Below are 14875 nucleotides of genomic sequence, written 5' to 3' on the forward strand. Positions count from 1 at the left end.
CTGATACCATTGTTGGATTTTTAATCGCAGTGGGGCATGGAAAAACACTTTTACACACACAAAATCCAAATAAAAGCATATAAATCGTGAATAAAAATTCGAGGGATCGAATCTAACCTTTTAAAATTAATTCGGAGACAACGATCAGAGATCCTTAGCAGTTGCTCCTCAAGTGTGAAGCACTCCACCGGTATCCACCAAGAAAATGACTTTTAGGAGGAGGAGGAGGTGGAGAGAATTTGGTTTTCTGAAACTTTTGAGTTTCTTGGGATCAAATAAAATAGGGTCTATAATAGTGTATTTATAGGCAAAATTTTCAGCTGAAATTTTCCCATAAATATTATTATTATTATCCCATTTATTATTCTCATTAATAATTAAAACACCTTTTAATTATTAATCCTTTTTCTAAACACTTTAGAAACAATTCTCTCTCTTGATTTAATTTCCAAAAATTAAATCCTTAATTAATAATATTAAGAACTTTTCTTAATTAATTTATAATCAATTAAATCTCATTTAATCAATTATTAAATTTGCCAATTAATTATTTATTTCACAAATAAATAATTATTAGCCATTATTAATTAATTCCTCCACCATAAAATCATTCTCTTTTTATGGTGTGACCCTGTAGGTTCAATATTAAGCCGGTAGTAGAAATAAATAATAATAAAACTATTTTATCATTATTTATATAAATTCTCTAATTTATTAAATATGATTAATTAATTAATCACATTTATTCTACATCGTGAGTGATGCTTTTCAACATATCGCGACTATCCGGATAATATGAATTCACTGCTTAGAATACCAAGAACTTGTCAGTGAATAGTTATCGTACAATAAACTCCTTCTACCCTACAATGTCCTGATTAAATACAAGGCATGGATCTCATGTCAAGCCTATCTTATTTAATCACTTGCTTACCATTTATTATGCGTAGTTCTATGCAAATTAGAAACTCCTTTCTAATTTCATTCACTCTGGCCAGAGATTCCTGAACTAGCATAAGTGGATCAGCCTTGAACATTCGCTTCCTTCACTGGAAGGGGTAGATCCTTTATTGATCATACACTATCTTCGTGTACAAATTCCTATACCCAGAAGAGCCCTAATAATTGTCCCTGGAGACTAAGAACTAAACCAAAGCATAGTTCAGTGTACACAAGATGACTATGATGACCTCAAGTCTAAGGATACTTGTACAACTATCATTTAGTGAACAACTGCTGACACGTGAGTGAACTCCATCAGTTGTTCAGCTAGGCGAGTCATGTTCAGTGAACTTATTCTATAATAAGCACCTACATACTAGCTATAGTGTCACCACACAAATGTCTATGAGAACAGACATCCTTCATAATGAAGCAAGCATAGTATGTACCGATCTTTGCGGATTATTAATTACCAGTTAGTAATCCTATGACCAGGAACTATTTAAGTTTAGAGTTATCATCTTTTTAGGTCTCACTATTATGATCTCATCATAATCCATAAAAAGCTTTACTCTAAACTATGGTATATCTTATTTAAACACTTAAATAGATAAAGCCCGTAATAAAAACAAAACAAGTCTTTATTAATATAAATGAAATCAAAACAGATTACATAAAAGTTATTCCTAAATCCTAATACATGATTGGACTTAGGACATATTCCTTTCAGTAACTTCATTATTTATAATGATATTCAAAGATTGAATCTATTCAAATCTTGTCTTGTAATCTCATCTATGTGATGAACTTTTGAACTGATTTTAACTTGAACGGTGGTAGTTCAAGTAATATTTGGAAAAGATATAAGTATATTGGGGTATCTTGTAACTTCATATTTTCAACTTATATCTAGTTAATGATTATCTTATGCATATCAAAGATTTTCAGAAAAACGTTGAGACAAGGGTAGATATATGAGATCACCTTGTAACGATATTTTTATACAGTTATAAACTGGAACTCTGTGTATATTATGCATGGAAGAGGACTTCCAAGATTTTGAAAAGTATATATGTATATATACTGAATATTTTGCGACTTCATCGCATTAAGATATCAAACTTGGTTCATTTCTTTTGACCAAGACTTTCATGAGTACTATGAGAAGGCTCATATATTGTTAATCATTGTACATATTATTTTGGTGGGCTTGCTGCTCACCCTTGCTTTCTTCTTTCATCACACAACAACAGATAGAAAAGATGAACTGGACTAAGCTCCCGATTCGCAAGCGGTTAGAAAACGTTCCGCAGTCTTCTGAAAGCGTTGATGCCGTTGTAGCTGAGGTAGGAGCTACCAATAGGCTAGGTTTTCAACTATTGATGAACCAGACTTATGTATAATATGAATTGTAATAATGGCAAGGAATATATAAATTTATTCAGAACCTTTTTAAGGTGTAACGGTTTATAATTGTGGAATATAAGGACTTGTGTTATTTTTTAGTGTTCATCTCTGAGACTATAACTTGTGGTGTGTGTGTTTATTGTGAGGTCACAGTACAGAGTAGTTGATTATTTATTAAGATTGGGTGTTATTAAGGGAAATGGAACTCGTGACAACCCGGATCCCCGACCCCGGATTTGGGGGTGTTACAGCCACCGTATGAAGCATTGTATGGGAGAAAATGCAGATCACCAGTATATTGGGATGAAGTTGGAGAACGCAAAATTTTGGGTCCAGAACTAATTCAACATATGAAGCATATTCACAATGTGTTTCACGTGTCCATGCTTAAGCGATATAATCCTGACTCTAGGCATGTAATCGAGTATGAGCCGATAGAAATCCAACCTGATTTCTCTTTTATAGAACAGCAGGTAAGAATTTTAGATCGGCGAGAGAAAGTGTTGAGAAATAAGTCTGTATATTTAGTGCGAGTGTTGTGGAGAAATCCTATAGTTGAAGAATCAACCTGGGAACTCGAAAGTGAAATATTAGAGAAATACCCTCATTTGTTTTCATAGAAGATTCTGAGGACAGAATCCTTTTAAGGGGGAAAGGATGTAACGACTGGGAACTTTACGTTTATATTATATCATGATTATAATAAAATATGTGAATTAATGTGTCATTTATGTGTGATTATCTGATAAACCCTAACTGTTACGTGATACGTGTATTCCATGTCATTTCTGTATTTTTAAGGAATTTTTCAGATATTTTATTATGCATTTATAGGTTTTATTTCAAACGTTTTACGACCCAAACGATGATTTTAAAGCCAGTATTTCAAATAAAATAATGGACCTTATTTTTCATCAAATGGCTTTTACAATCGCCTTGTTCTAAACATCTAAATAATTTATAAATTTTCTCGTTTTGCGAAAAATGATTTTTCCGGGCCCCATTGGGTGTCAAAAACCCCCACAAAAATCACATTTTTATTTTTATAAAATTATAGGACTTTCATTTATATTATTTCTTTGCATTTTTGTATTATTCACAATTTTTGGGAATTTTTGGCATATATATTGCATATATAAAATATTTATAAATTAAATTTTAATACTCAAAAATTATAAAAATTAGGGCCCAATATTTTTATTTAATGTATAATTAGCCCCTTAATTTTAATTAGGAGTATTATTTTTACTACTATAAATAGCCTAATTTTTATTTAATTAATTATAATTAATCATTAAAATCTGCAAAATTACCAAAAATTCTCTGAAATCGGGTCGGGAAGAACAGGTTTGGGTCGAAGAATCAAGTCGTGATTTCTCACTGATTACAGCATCAAATCGTGTGATTCAAGTACTCAAATCGAAGGTTTTGATCCGTTCTTTCTGTTTCTTGCATCAATTTCACGTTTTATTGCATCATTTTTTATTTTTGATTTCTAGGGTTTATGTTCGAATTAGGGCTTTTTGATTCTGGGGTTATTTTGATGTTTTGATGATTGATATAGCTTTGTTAGATGATTTACAGTCGATTCATGGTATTTAATTGAACAAACGATGCTTGGATAATGATTCACGATTTCTAGGGTTTAGGTCGAATTTTCAAAACACAACTCGATGATTTCTATGAATATTTGGTTCTTGTAATGTTAGGGCTTTGATTGTATATGTTCTTAGCTTCATTTTGCACTATATAACGTTTGATGTTATGTACAAATGAGTGATTTGGATTTTTGGCCGGAGTTCTTGATGATTTTGATCGGAGAATGATATTCAGGGATGTTTCTGGTCGATTTTGGCCTGAAACAGATTGGGGAAGTAGTTTGGGATGTTTTGGGATCAAAAACGGAACCAAACGGTGTCCGTTTGGCCAGGAATTGGACTCGTCAGAGTCCGGTAAAGTCGCCGGATTCTGGGTTTAAACCCAGATTCCGGTGGTGTTCTTCACAGACCCGGAATCTAACCCGGTTGACCCGTTTCCAGAACCCGGTTTTGATCCACCTTGTCAGATGTCTGTTTTCTGACATATGTTTTTGGAAATTATTTTTACTTTTTATTTTTATTAATTTTAAAAATCAGTTTTATTTATTTTGTACATTGATTAATTAATTATTTAATTAATTAATTTATATTATAAATAATTCTGAATTATTTTCTAAAAATTAGATTGAATTATTTTCTTAATTATTTGTTATCTATTTATTACTTATTAATTATTTAAAAGTGATTAATTATTTTGATAATTAATCAAATAATTTTCAATAAATCATAATAAATTCATTTTAATTTCAAAAATTATAGAAAAATTATTTTTAATTCTGATTTTCTTAAATAATGATTTAAAAATTATTTTTAGGTTTTAAAAATTAGTAATAATTATTTATAATGATTAATAAATGGAATTATCAGTATTTAATTAATAATAATTCAACCGTTAGTCCGTTTTACGTGAAACGAAAGCCTGTTAACTCAGAAAAATGAATTCTATTCATTAAAAATAATATCAAAGCTTAATTTCTTTAGAAGTTAATTGATTTTGTGACTTGTTTGATTATCAGTCAAGTTACGTGCCGAGACGAGTCCGAAAAATTCCGGAAAAATGGGAAACGAGTCAGATAACGATCAGTTGAGCGATCAGCGAGTCGATTTTGGTTTTAAAAATTATTTTAACCATAAAAATGATTATGTGCTTATGTGCTTATGTGTATTACGTGGTTAATCGAGTCTTACTTGCTTATATGTAATACATTAGTCAGTCATAAGCGCATGGGTAGATGTTAGGATCGGTTTGAAGTCGATTCAAGATGCAAATGAAGTACGACGTGACTTAACCAGTCTGTTTTGCCAACAGAAGCTAAGCCAGCCAGGCCAGTTGAGTCGGTAATAGTCCAAGGTGATAGACATAAGTGATTCAATTGCAGTAAGTCGCGCAGAAGGCAAGTTTTTCCTCTATTCTACTTTCGGAATAGTGATATTGATTCAAATATTTATCACATTTACATTCTCTTGATTATTGTTCTTGATCACTAATATACAATCCCTATTCCTTTGTTCATATTTCATTTCAATTCTTGATTTCTCCGTTTCTTTGGATTCTTGATTCATATTCTATTGGTATCACATGGAGATTGATATATTCTAGTGTTTGGAATATATCAAAGCATACTGATTATCCCGGTTGCTAAGCGATGGACTGGATAATGATATTTTGGGATTGAGTGTGTCTTAATCCTGAGGACCGGGATGACTGGTGCCTCAACGTGGGCCGTAGTGCCTGGTTACCCGACTGGATCTATATATTGAGATATGGATTTGCATTATATTCTGACTGATCAGCAGAATATAGATGCAAACTTGTGTCCAGTTTAGTTTATTTGTACTCGCCAGTAATGGCCTTCTTTCTATTCTCGTGAGGTTATATCTTGGCAGATATACCTGGGATGGTGGATTCATTTAAAATGCTTTAACACTGTTTATATGTTTGTGGACTTGTTGAGCAACTTTTGGCTCACCCCTTTTGTTGTTATTCACCTTATTATTTTCAGTTAAGAAGGAATATGAAACCAATCAGGACTCGAGTGGTAAAGAAGCGAGTCAAGCCTCGGGATCCTCTTATACCCAAGGTGTTGATCCTAATCCAGGAAGAAAGCTTTGAGTTGCCCGAGCAGGTGGAGTGTTGATAGATAGTATGTGTGTGTGGTTGAATAAAAGTTGAACTTAGCTTAAATGAATTAGACAATGGTTTGTAATAAAGAGAGTTTGTGAGACTTTGAATGTTGGTTTGTAATAAAAGTAGTTAGTGGTTCTTGTTTTCATACTTCAACCTAAAAAGATCCTGGTTAGTTTTAAGGGGTTTAATTTCATTTCTTTATTAATTGTTAATCAGATTGTACAGGTTTGGTGATTAGCTAGTAACCCCCGGACTTATACCCCGGGTCTGGAGGGCGTTACACTACAGGTAACATTGACATGAGTCCATGTAACCATTCAGCCTCCGTCCTTGTGGCATCAAGTGCACACAACTCAGCCTTAAAAGTAGACCGAGTAATCAAAGTCTGTCTAGAAGACTTCTAGGACACAGCTCCACCCATAAGGGTAAACACATATCCATTCACTCCATTAGAACCAGATTTCTTATCTATCCAACTTGCATCGTTGTACCCCTCAAGTACCCTGGAAATATCCGGTAATGCAAGCCAATGGAAATAGTTCCCTTCAGATATTTAAGAACTCTATCCAGTGCCTCTCAACAAGTCATGTTTGGAAATCTTGTATATCTAGCCAACTTAGACACAAAATAAGAAATATATGGCCTAGTCATATTAGCAACCAATAACCTGAGAATACCTTAAGTGAGACACAGGAACTCCTGAACTATTCTTGACTAAGGCAACTTTTGAATCATATGGTGTACTAGCAATTCGACAATTTGAATAACCGTACTTCTCAAGTATAGATTTCTCTATATAATGAGACTGTGACAAGGTTATTACATCAGTTGACTGAGTCAACTTGATCCCAAGAATCACACTAGCCTTACCCATATCCTTCATCTCAAAGTGACTCTTCAAAAAACTCTTTGTCTTGTTAATAATCTCAATATTGGTTCCAAACAACAAGATATCATATACATACAAGCACACGATCACACAATCATTACATTTAACCTTATAGTAGACACACTTGTCACTTTTATTAACTAAAAACTCGAAGTCTAAAACAGTTTCATCAAACTTTTTATGCCATTCTATAGGTGCTTGTTTAAGGCCATAAATGGATTTGACTAAATTACATAATTTCCTCTCGTTATCAGAAGCAATAAATCCCTCGGGCTAATCCATATAAATCTCTTCTTCAAGGTCACCATGAAGAAAAGCTGTCTTTACATCCATCTGATGGATGATAAGACCATATACGGAAGCCAATGCAATAAGCAATTTGATTATTGTCATTCTAGCAACAGGAGTGTATATATCAAAATAGTCAATTCCTTCTCTTTGCCTAAAGCCTTTAGTAACTAGCCTAGCCTTGTACTTATCTATTAAGCCATCAGGATTTAAGTTCCTCTTGAAAATCCACTTACATCCTATAGTAGAACACCTAGAAGGGAGATCGACTAACTCCCATGTTCCGTTAGAAATAATAGAGTCCATATCACTCTTCACGGCGCCTTTCCAGTGCCTCGACTCCGAAGAATCCATGGCCTGACGGAAAGTTAAAGGTTCATCCTCGACATTGTAAATGATATAATCACTTCCAAAGTCTTTGACTACCCTTGCACGCTTACTCCTTCTAGGTTCCTCTACTTCGTTAGGAGTAGAGCTACTACCAGGATCCGCCCCCACATTCGACATCCTTTCCACATGATCGGGAATGGAACTCGATGTGTGAGTGGGATCATCCTCAAAATTACCCAAAGGTATATCAGTCTTCATAGGGAATACTTCCTCAAAGAAAGTTGCATCACGAAACTCAACTATCATATTCGCCACAACACCATCTATGTCATATTTTAATACTAAAAATCTCATAGCACTTGTCGTTTCAAGATAGCCCAGAAAGATACAATCAATAGTTTTCGGACCTAGTTTCTTTCTCTTGTGTTCAGGGACAAGCACCTTAGCAAGGCACCCCCACACACGAAGATAACTCAAACTTTCCTACGATTTCTCCATAATTCATATGATGTCTTGTCCATATATTTCAGAGGGACTCTATTCAGTATGGCAAGCTGTATTTAGAGCCTCTCCCCACATGTACTTAGGCAATCCAGAATTAATCAGCATAATGTTAATCATGTCTTTAAAGGTTCTGTTCTTTCACTCTGCCACCCCATTAGACTCAGGTGTGTATGGTGGAGTAACCTGCTTGCGCAAAATTTATTAAATAAGATACTCGTATACTCACCACCTCTATCAGATATCAAACGTTTAAGTACTTTTCCAGTTTGTGTTTCATCTTCATTTTTATACATAATAAATTTATCTAGTACTTCATCCTTATGTTTAAGCAAATAAACATAACAATATCTACTACAATCATCTATAAAAGTAATGAAATATCTACAATGATCCTTATTCAATACACCACCGAATTCACATATGTCTGAGTTACACACACTTGACAATTAGATTTCTTATCAATGGCATGCTTTGGAATCAACTCTAAATTCATCATATTCTTTAGGGCACCAAAATTTAAATGACCAAGTCGAAAGTGCCACAACTCAGATGATTCTACATAATTAATAGAAGGTGCAACACTATCATTAATAAAACCACCCAAAATGGGTTCAACATTTATTAAAAACAAACCATCAAACAAGTAACCCTTGCCAAAGAATGTACCAGTATGAGGAATAACTACTTTATTACACTTCAAAGAAAGTTCAAAGTCATTTTTAACTAAATAACTTCCACTTATAATATTTCTACGAATAGAGGGAACATGATCCACTCTATTGAGAGATAGAATCCGCCCAGAAGCAAACTTCAGGTCCACGTTTCCTATTCCAAGCACTTGTGCAGCACTAGCATTCCCCATCGGCACTGTCGCTCCATGACTCTGTTGGAGCAAAATGAGCTGGACTAACCATGTCTCTATCTGTGGTTTCCTCAACTCTAACCATAGGAGTGAAGGGCCCATTCTAGAGGATCTGAATGTAAAGGTGATTGGCCATTCTTATAAACAGCAACATTTTCTTTTTCCATAAAGTGTAGTTGGCCTTATCAAAGGGAGGAATCTTGATACTACTGATTTTATGTGTATTCATTTTTCCAAGATCTAATCTGTTTGCTTTCAGATTTTGCTCGGATACCACTTGTTAGATATGAATACAACACAGAGGGGGTGAATGTGTTTTGGCTTAAATGTTTACTTTTTGATCGACTTTGGGTTTAGCAGTTGGTTGTTATCAATGATTTTGTAGAACAGATGTTAAACATAAATAACAATGCAAATATGTAAAACAAAGATCTTCAAAACTCACTTAATTTTTTATTAAAAATCAAGCAGTGTTTTGCTACAAAATCTCTAAGTTCTTGGTTTAGAACTTAGCTTCTTTCTTGAGAGAGAATATAATTTCTAATCTGAATTCTTACTACTGACTAAGGACAAGTGTTAACTTTATAACTCAGTTAACTGCTGGTTTACACATTGTGTAATAAGAAATGCTATTAGCTTTTCTAAACTGTCACTTGTCATTTCTATTTATAGAAAAACAGATCTTCCATTTTTGGCTTAGCATATCTTTAGCATCCCGTGTTCACGTTAATCTTCCTTTGTCAGTTAATCTTTACCATTAATCTTGCACATCTCTCAAGATGCTTTTTGTAGACTTGTCAATCCAGCTGTGTGAATTTTTTGTTGATTTACAACCTTGGATATTTAAATGTTCTGCAATTCTGTACTTAGAGAAATTTCTTCACTTCGAGATCTCCAATTAAGCTGTAGAGAACTCGACATCTCGATAGGCATGTTGGTTTGTCGATATCTCTGAAACTTCATTGTTGACTTGACTTATCGACAACTCTGAGTTCTCTAGTGAATTTTGGTTTATCGATAACTCAGAGTTCTCTAATGGACTTTGGCTTATCGATAACTCAGAGTTCTCTAATGAATGTATACTTGTCGATATCTCTGAGTTCTCGAATGGGTATCTGACTTATCGATATCTCCAATAGCATTTCCTGAGTTCTCGATAGACAATTCCTGAGTTCTCGATGGGTCTTTCTGAGTTCTCGAATGACTTCTCTATAACACTAATTCTGTGACTTGTAGAGATCTTGACTTAGAATGTTTTTCACCAAACAGAATTATTCAACTCCAAGCTTCTTCATAATTCTTCTGAGGCATGACCTTCTTGATCTTCTTCCAGATAGAATTCTTAGGCTGGACACTGTTTAGGGAAAAATGCTTCAGTCTGCTCCATTTACATTTTACACACATTAAGTGTTACAAGTATAAATTACAGATTAAGGTTACAATACAACTAATATTTGGGTTGTCAATATGACTTAGTCTTGTTATGATACAGGCATGTCTTGCACAACAATCTCCCCCAATTTTTGAGAAGATTGCTTATCACAAATTCATGCCTGTTAACAAGACTAACCCCAAGTTTAACTAATTACTGAAGATAACTGTTCATTAATCTTCTACTCAGATCATATGTCCATCTGATATGCTCCATACTATGATCAGAGATGCTAATGACATTGTCAGCATCAATAATCTTTGACATCATCTATTATATATTACAATCTCCCCAACTTGTTCATTATGAAATTATGCACAAGTTCTGGTTGATGATGTCAAAACTTTATCTAAATGCAGAACCCAAGAACTCAATTTTCCCATCTGATCTTCTTTTGTGAGTTGTATTTAGATTTATTCTTCCTTCTCCCCCTATCAAGAAAAGAATATTATTATCTGGAAACATCCATTAGCTGTTTTGGAATTTAGATATATTCTCCCCCTTTTTGACATTATCTTCAAGAAGAAAGATCCAGCTAGACGCACATTGTTCAAGCTTTTGTCAATGCTCATGTAAAACACTAGCAGCAGCTTCAAGTTTTAGTGAAGTCTGTAGTGATGAGTTTACCAAGTAGATTAGAATAGGAAAAACCTAAGCTCTCTGATCTTTTGAGTAAGTAGTCTCACTACTTCTCACTGCACTAGTCTCATGACTTTTAAGAGTCAGAGTTACCTCACAAGGATTGCTAAATCCAGACACTAATTCTACCTCCCCTTTTTCCAGGAAGGATCCTGCCTCTCTTATTCTCTGTTTTTCACTCAATCTTTTCTCTTATCCTCACATGAAAGGCTCAAATGTTGTGTATCCTACAGAAATAAGAGGTGGCTGAGAAGAGTTAATCTGTGATCATATGATTAGAGGAAGGCCGTATAGGGCTAATCATACTCATTTCACCAGAAAAATGAGTGCATAAGCATCTATGACTGGGGTCACAGTTTGACTCACAGATTGCTCTGTGGTTGTGACAGTGTGTTGTCCTCCACTTGTAGTGGGAACCTCCAATTGAATTGGAGGGGATTTGACTGGGTTACTGCCATGTGCACCAGCCTCAAACCCTTGTGTATCTTACAACACACTGGCACTTGAATGTGCTAAGATTTCCCTTCTTATGACATTGTCATAGGCAATTGTTCTTCTAGCTTTGACTGGTAAGACAGCTTTTGCTAGAGTTATGAGGGGAGTTGTTCCTTCTTGAGGAACCTCCAATTGAATTGGAAAGGATTTAGATAGCTCCCCCTCAGGAGTACTACCCTCAAACCTTTCAGTCTGTGAAGATTGTTTTGCACATAAAGGTGCATAAGGAATACTCATGAAATATTCAGTAAACTGATAAATTTTCATGTTTGGTGGATTCTTTTCTCAAACAACAGAACAATCTGAAGAACATCATGAAATTGTTGTCCTTTTGTAAAACAGGTGGCTTTTGAGAGTCACCTGAGTGGAATTGTGTTTGAGTTTGTGTTTGTGTTGCTGCATTTGGGAGTACTGCAGCTTGGTTTAGAGATGTTTTAGTTGCATTTTAACACAAATACCTGTTGATTGAAACTTTGAGTCTCCTGTTATTGTCTGAGTGGATTGTGTTGAACCTGTAATGCATTGAACATATTTATTTGTTTTGATTAGGCATAACCATTGAGACATACAGTTGCAAGCATTATGACAGGAAAACTAATAATCAATTAATTTGTAAACACAAGGCACACTTCAAGCCACAACAAATGCCAGCACCAAGCAACTTCTTCAAGCACACTTCAACTCTCTCCAACTACATTAAATCTAGTCTCTCAAATAGTTTATGGATGTCACTGAGCTGAAGATAGAAATTGATCAAATCAAGAAGGATGTTTCTGACAGGCTGGATGCTAAATTTCCAAACACAACCTTACTTGATATTAACAGACAACTCATAAAGAATTCTGATCTAACCAGCAAGGTGGACTCCATGGACAAAAGACTCAAGTCTTTAGAAACCTCTATCACTGCTATTCACTTACATCAAGACCAGCAAACTTAGTTACTTCAAAAGCTGGTGGATGCACAAACTTCAACCTCCACTTAACTTGATGCTAACAAAAAGGGGGAGAAAGATTCACTTGTCCCAGTTAGTCAAGAACAACCAATCAGTGAGGGGGAGGATGTGCTTACCATTCAAATCAGTCAGGTAATGGTTCCAGAAATTACCTTCCCAAAGCCACCAGTATTGGACTGCATTGATCTGATCCAAATAGCAGCTGCTAAGCTGGATTCAAATTCAAAATTCAAGAAGCTTGATGTTGTAGCAATTGAGAAGGAATTAGATGATAAATGGAAGAAGATTGATGAAGACATTCAAAAGAAATTTGGTCAGATAAAGAAACCGGACAAGATCTTTCATCACTACTCTCAAGTCAAGCAAATCTCAGTGAATGAAATGAGTCTAGGTAGCTTGGAAAAAGGCCAAACTTCATGCATCAATTCTCCAAAAGCCAATCTGATTTTGAAGCCTAAAAAGAACTATCCAAAGTCATCAGACAAGAATCCCTTGGATCTCATGTTTGAGACTCCAAAACCAGATGAAAAGATGCTGTTGGCAAGGTCCATAGCATTTTTCAAAGATCCATATGATTCAGTACAAAAGAAGAGAATTTCCAAAATTTACAGGAATGGAAAATAGATCCGTGTGGTGGTTGGACACCCTCAGTTTGCAGTAGCTAAAAAGGAAAAAAAAGAAAGGATCAAGCAAGAAAAGAAGCAGGCTGCTTTAGATGCTAAAAAGCTTAAACAAAAGAAGAAGAAAGCTGCTATCTTGGTCAAACTTCAAGCTGTGAAAACTGCAACTGAGATCTCTGAGAAACCACCTGTGATAACTGAAACTCAGAACAAGAAACTTCAAGATGAACCTCAACATACAAAGAAGATGGAGGATTACATTCCCAACCAGTCTACAACTACAACTCAATCATCCAAGCCCTTAGTGGTGCAGGAAGAATTCAAGGTAGATCCTACAAAGAACTTTCATTGTGAGCCTATAGTTCCCAAGGATGAGATAGTAGACTAGAAGAGTGTGCCAAATCCTGATCTTGATTTACCAATTTTCAACAAAGAAAAGAAGACAAAGATTAGAGCAATCAAGAAGGTCAAGCTTGTGACTCTCAGAACCAAGGCCCTAACCAAAGCTCAACCAACAGTCATCAGGGAGATCTTCTATACATCTGTGATATCAAAGAATTTTCTGAAATTAATCTCTATATGGATGAACTAGAAGAAGTGAGAGCAATTGATGCTTACAGAAATCTCTCAAAGACTGGTATTCAAGTACAAGGGAGGGAAAGAAATCACATGGCCATTTCACAGGATTCTTCAGGAAAGCTGCCTTGTACTGATAAAGATCTTATCATCCTTCAAGAAAAACTATGGTTTCAATGTAACTGCAAGGAAATTGGTCCTAAAGAAGATAGAAGATTTAAGGTGTGGCGCCCTCCAAACCCGGGTCAAAAGTTTGGGTCTACACACACACACCTTAATTTATAACCTGATAATAACAATATTAAAGATAATAATAATATGCAGTGATCCTACTTACCAACTACCACGGATCGTAACAGATTAAAGTATGCACACAAGCCATACACACACACTTATATTACAAATGCCCAAATCCCAACTATTCAAACTTATAAGTGAATATTAAACATTATTACAAACTTCATAAACTTAAACTATTCCAAAAGCTGTCATCTAGCTTAACTCGATCAACCTGGACCCTTAGCTCTCGTACTGGATTGGGGATCCTCGCTACCAATGGTTGCTTCTTAACTAGAAAAAAACATAAACAACATCGCACAAATGAGCTAACTAGCTCAGCAAGTCACAATGACAAGACTGAGAATAATGATCATCAAGTGAAAAGGGTTAAGGTATCAAATGAACAATGATTAATGATTTAGAATTGGATACTATATTTTTACTTTAAAAACCAAGGTTGGGCTGCTGATCAGTCACGCACTAACCTCGAGCAAGGCACACAACTCTGCTCTAATTACTGGATCCAAGGCACATATTGGCCTAACTTGACCATCAATCTGGTCTGACCACGAATCTGGTACACAATTTTATAAAACAATCCAATTCTAACATAATAACATAATAAATAATGTAAAGCAGTAAATAAAATCATAAGCAACATTGGATGCCCAGTAATGAGATCATTCCAATTTTTACAAATGAAATATAGTTATCAAATGGTGAAAGAAATGGATAACAAAAGAATCAAAGTTCCAAGGTTATAAGGATTTGGTCTTTCAGAGCGTAAGGTACAAGGGTTTGAATATATAGGCAATTTGATTCAGTGTTTGTTATTTAGTTTACATGTATTTGTGGAGTAGTATCGTATATCTGTGGTTCATATTCGGGGATTTAACAATTAAGGGTTCAGAAAGAATAAGGTTTATGGCTC

The sequence above is a fragment of the Apium graveolens genome, chromosome 4 (assembly GCF_009905375.1).
Source record: "Apium graveolens cultivar Ventura chromosome 4, ASM990537v1, whole genome shotgun sequence".
Taxonomy (NCBI): Eukaryota; Viridiplantae; Streptophyta; class Magnoliopsida; order Apiales; family Apiaceae; genus Apium; species Apium graveolens.